Raw genomic sequence first — 6,000 nt, 5'->3', positions numbered from 1 at the left:
ACAGCTCATCGAGAGCTCAGTGCCTCGCAGACCATGGTTTGGCAGGCCTGCCCTTGGTTACAGACTAATCTGGTGGTCGGCTCCGTGAGTCCTGACTATAATGAGTAGGCAGTCCTCCTTCGAAATAATAAAGTGACCAGCACAGCAGGCTGCATTAAACAAAGTCCAACCCAATATCTCACTGCCCCATCACACAGGAGTAGACCTGACTTTGTGCTTGCAGAAGAAGAGCTCCAGGAGTGACTGCATCTGGGTTAAGGAGCTGGCTACCCTGACCATGTAAACCTGATGGGGTGGAGAGCCTGCTGTCCTCTTGCACCCACTGCCCTGAAAAGCTCTGTAGAATAGTATGCCAGCAGGCAAGTCAGAAAGAGAAAGATAAAAGCCAATCAACCACCCTACCAGCCAGGAGTCCTTATGAAACCAGGGGTTAAGAAGGGTAAGGAAAACCAGAATTTGTGTAACTTCCTTAACTTCTTGTGCATGGCACCCCAGAACTGGGAAATGCCCTGCATGGCAGAAGATTTCAACTACTTTACAGCCAAGATCAGCCAGATTTGTTTTTAGGAAGGGTCACGCTGCACCGTTCAGAGAGAAGCTACTTGATAAGGAACTCTCTGAGCCTAGCAGCAGATTAGGGCAGAGAGAGCTGAAAAAACTGCACGTGAGTGTACAGAGTGTAAATATCTGAGGAACTACAAAAGAGACAGAAATTAATTTAAGTCTGGTTTAGCTCCTGGCCTCCCTGATCTTAGCAGAGCCAGGGATTTGGGCCTGGAGCTCAGCATGACACAGTTGTATGGGTGTTTTCCAGTGCACAGAACATTTGTTTTATTGAGGTCAAGGCATGGAAAGAAAGACAAATTTATTAGACAAGATAAAATCAGAAAGATTAGACCCAAACCTCCAATTCTTAGCACCTCAATTGCTGGTATGTTTGCAATCAAGATCTACTATCTCTGGCTTGAGTCTTTCCCTAAAGTAAATATATAAAGTAAATATTTGTAACTCTTGTGGCTAGGATCTGTTCTGGATAAATGTTTTTGCAGCGTCTTGTGCTACAATGCTTCAAAGCCAACTGGAGCCATTTGGCACCATCCCAAATCAATTGATCACGAGCAACAACAACACCCTTCCCCTTTATTTAAAAAAGGCGATGCTATTAATTTTCCAGCTCCTGCTGTTGTTTAGGTACGGTGCACTTTGCACTGGAGGGACTTTGTGCGGGGCTCCTCCACTTACCCAGCACTTCAGATTTCAGTACCGCGCATCAGCCTGCTGCCTGGAAAATAAACAGATGCTGTAACAGGACTCACATTCCCTGGGTCTTGGCTGTCAAGCCAAGTGGGGAATTGCAGGGACCAGCAGAAGGTGGGGCTTGGGGCCAGAAATGAGGAGGTGTCCATCAGCCTCGCTGCCAGCTTGCGAGAGCACGCTGCCCCGCTGGGCAGAGGCGATCGCCTCGGCGTCTCCAGAAATCAGGAGTGATCAGCACACAGTGGGCAGCAGGGGGTGGATGTGCGGGCTTGTGGCTTTCTGAGTTTTCATCAAAACATGAATCAGTGTCTAGATTTTTCCACATTTTTTTTTCCATGTTTTCATTGAAACCAATATCTAAAAAAAATAAATAAATAAATAAAAGAGGGAGAGCTAAGAGAGGATGTGGAAAGTATGGGTGAAGTTTGAATTTTAAGCAATGTTTCTGACTTGGGTATAAAAGCATAAGGCTACAAGAGCTCCACAACAGTTCTGGAACTGAACTGCTCCATACCCCCCAAGATATAAATAAGGATTTCTGGGCTCTGAAACCCTGGATGGTCCAACACCAGGCTATGCCAGGGGAGAATCCCACCATGGCTTCACTTGGCTTTTGTGTCCTCATGCTCCAGACACTGGAGCTGATATGTCTAAGCAGGAGCATGGGCACACCAGGAGATGGGACCCAATTGTGTCAGTACTTCCCTACAAGCGGGGCATCGCTTTACTGAGTGGGTGCTGCTCAGAACTAATGAGGAATTTGGAATCTGCCTCAGAACAAATATTTATTTCCCCTGCAATAACACTTAGGTATTGGGAACTCATTCCTTAACCCCACTTTTCCCTAATTCTTTTAACACTCCCTGTATTTCAGCACCAACTGCCAGGTGAATGTTTTAATTAAATATAATGAGTAATTATTTCCTTATTCCAGCAAAGACTCACCTGAGAAGCTCCTAGATTCAATCAGTGCATTGATAATTTTTAATGTCTCATTTCTACATAGCCTTTAATCAAAACAAAAGTTCAGGAACAAGTCATGCATTTTTGCAACTGAATTCTTCTTTGAATATCTTGGAGGAGGGCTTCCTTTAACAAAATGAAATCTGACATCTCAAATCAATTGCATTCTTAGCTGATGAAACCCACAAAATGTATTTCTTGATGAAGACACAGGAAAACAGGATTGAAATGGGAGGGGGATGTGCTGGGGGGTTTGGGTTGCCTTGGCTTTTTATATAAAAAGTGCCCACCTGATTAAAAAGCTCTTTCTCTTCTACCTGCCAACCCTCTCTCCAACAATGACAAAATCCTTTGATGTTGAATTTTTGGCCAGTTAACTACAAAATTACACAGACACACAACAAAAAATCATCCAAGGAAGAGGCACCGTTATCTTTTCATAAACCCAAGCCATTGTACCTCCCAAAAAGTACCTAAACTTCACTGTTGTATCGACCAAAATGTGGTAAGTCACAGGGTCATAATTTTTAGTTATTTTGTTTTCTCCATTTTAGGAGGCTTTGTGGGCTTTGACAAAGGTATGCCTTGAAAACCTGGGAGTGCATTATCGACCATTAATTTCATGGAATGATATTTTGGCTCCATCTTCAGTAATTCTTTTACAAATCCATTTCTAAAGTGGCATGCATTTTTCCTTTTCTCCCCAGTCATCCATTTAAGCCTGTGTTAAACAGCAGATACAAGAGAACATAGCTAGGCTTTAGTCACAAACAACTGCCCTTCCACACAGCTTAGGCTCCTGCTTTGTTTCTGTTTTATTTATTTATTTTTTTTTAACTGAGGAACCCATCCAATTTTCTGCTCTGAAGGCACATGGTGACATCTAGTGACTAAACTGTGTAGGGCAAGTAAGCATCAGAACCAAGGAATTTCAAATAGATGTTTCTTCAAGGTTCTGACTCAATAACAAATTTGACAATTATTTTAAGTTACAAAAGATGGGAAAGCTTTTTTTTTTTTTTTTTTTTGTGCGTGGCAAAAATGCAAAAAGAAGCAGGTCCATTACATATTTGTGAAATACCTTAGGTTTAGTGAAAATGTATTTAAAAGCAATCAGAATACACATTCAATTATGTCAGAGAAAAATGGACAATATCCACCTGGGGATGTCCCTTTAAAATAGTTGGGTCTAATCCTCATCTGTAGCTCGTTAATTGCTTCCCAGCTGTCAGAAATAATGTGAGGGCCAACCAGCCTTTTTAAAAGCAACCAGAAGAGGCCTGTGGGTTTTTGCTGGTGTTGTTTTGTTTCTTTTGTTTTTTCTTTGTTTATTTATTTAGTGGTGATAATAGGCATCATCTTGTGGGGACAGCATGGGGTTAAATGGCTTCTGATTTGCAAGGCCTGCTGAAAAAAGGTAAGGTAGAAAAATAGAAAGGATTGTTGTGGTGGGTGGGCTGATGGTCTTTAGGAAGCAACCCTCTAGAGAGTAATGTTGCTCTAGTGAAAGAGGGTGGGCTTGGATTCAGAGGAGCCATAGTGTGTTGTTTACCTATTCTGGAGTCCTATGTTGTGAGAAAAATCTTGTGTACTTCTCTGAAATCGTGTTTTGAATGTTTGGTGTTGTGCATTAACTGCAGAGCTTCAGCTGCCATGGCAAACTCAGCCTATCTTGTTTGCTTCTATCCTGCTACGTGAGCATCTGCTTTGGGGTGAACAACCCCAGCACTTGACAAAAAGCCAACTGAAGGGCTAATTTTTTAGGTGTAGGGGCTGACAGCCCCCACTGCAACTCATTAGTAATCTGCTGTGTGTGCCTAGATATCCACAGGGGAAGTCATTGATGGAAACCAAGCTTGACCACAAAAACAAGCCAGGGTTAAATGGCTTGGCTCTGCTGGCACAAGCACGATGGACATCTGATGCATTTGTAGGGTTCTGGCAAGTTTCCTTTAGAAAGGAAGAACTTATGACTAGCTTCTTGTGTGTAAGATTTGGTCAGCCTTCCCTTCAGTAAGGCAAAGGCAGCAGCATTCAGGACAAACCACGAGGCCGACAGCCCCAGCGACCAGTTTCTAGTTCCTAATCTGTTGCAGGCCTCTTGTGTGGTCTGGGACGAGTCACCTCACCCCTGGGCTGGCTTGTTTTCCTTGTGGAAATGAAACCCTGTGTGTCCTTGGACTCTGATTGTCTCTGTGTTTTTCTGGAATCCATATATTCTATATTTAGGCAACTTTCTTGGTTATTGGCAGAAATCCTAACATATATCTTGTTTGGTTGATGACCTGGGCAGTCTGTTTTGAATTAGTTCCCTTGACTTGCATTATTTGTCAGTTTTCTCTTCCTTATGTTCACTTCAACAGCAATTTGATCGCTTGTGTTGGAACTGAAACATCTAACATCATGCAGCAAAGTAACTCCTCATCTTAGCTTTAAGGCTTTGCAGTTGTGCCTTTATTTACTTTAGGTTGTTTGGCCTTGGAATAATTTCTGAGCTAGCTTTCTTTGGAATTGGATGACTGAGTTTGAAACAAGACTTTGAGCTATGAGATCTTGCTGTGTCCCAGAGACAATGCTTTAAAGGCAGAGTGGCTAGGTCCTGAGTAGAGCAAATACTACGTAATTCATGGTGCCTCCCAGCAGACTTAGTTTTTTAAGAAATTAACGGTTCAATCCACTTGATCTTGGTTTCCTCAGTAACTTTTAGGAATTGTTAGAGACTGATAATCAAGGATCATTCATTTTCTATGACTCCAGGCACCAAGTGGGCTGAATAAATAGCGCAGAGGAGGAGAACAAACATATGTGCCCTGACCCTGAGTTGAGATCAAAAGCTGGCTTCCCTCTTCTTGCACTGATGTGGCTGTGTTTGCTACCTGAGAAGCAGCAGCAGGGCTACTGGTGACATGAGCTCTCTGTTGTGTTTCTGAAGTATGTTTTCCGTGCTTCTCAGCGCAGTGGTGAAGCAAGGATGAAGGGCGTTGTGCTGCCTTTTCCACAGAGCATGCTGGCACCGCAGGGCTGAACACAACTTGACTTCCATTAGGAATGTCTCTATCAGTACTGTGCTCTGTTTTCTTTCTTTTTGTGATTGAGAAACCTCTGAGGTAGAGGAATAAGATTTTTTCCATGATTTATTTATTTTAGTTTCAGCTGAGAGTCATTTTGGGCACTTTGTGGCTGCAGTGGTTTGCTGGGTCTGAGCAGTGTGCAATACTAAGTCAAGTTTCATTATCCCTTCTTGCTGATACGTAAATTGCTTTTTGTCCAAATTTAGATTAAACCCTAGTTTGTCTTGTGAATTCAAAGCTGCGCACAGATTAAATTGGGAGGAGAAAGCAGCATTACTGGGGTCAGGGCCTTTGAAATGTTGCTGCATCTGATTCGATGCAGGATGGGACAATTTTACTGTGCTAGCCCAGAAAAAAGGGGAAGCCAAGGTGTACGACAAGCCAGAATGAAGCAGCTCTCCCATTGACTTGTCTGAAATAATTGCCAGCATGCAGAGAAGGGAATCTACTAGATACTAGACCAGTATCCCTCCCATAGTTAGAGCAGAACCAATGAATTTGAGTTGTTTCTTTAGTTGCACGTGCCAGTATCAACTACATTAAATCCTTCAGCTTTTTCACTGTCTTGCATATAGCCAGAAAGCAACTTTTCTTTGTATTGTAACATGCTACAGGGTGTCATCTCTTAAGATTATAGTCTCAAATGGAAAATTACTGTCTGCTCAGAATGTACTTGATTGCAAATACCTCAAAAAAAAAAAAATAGTAA

The sequence above is a fragment of the Aythya marila genome (genome assembly GCF_965140915.1).
Source record: "Aythya marila genome assembly, chromosome: 21".
Taxonomy (NCBI): domain Eukaryota; kingdom Metazoa; phylum Chordata; class Aves; order Anseriformes; family Anatidae; genus Aythya; species Aythya marila.
Note: the sequence above shows the minus strand (reverse complement) of the source record.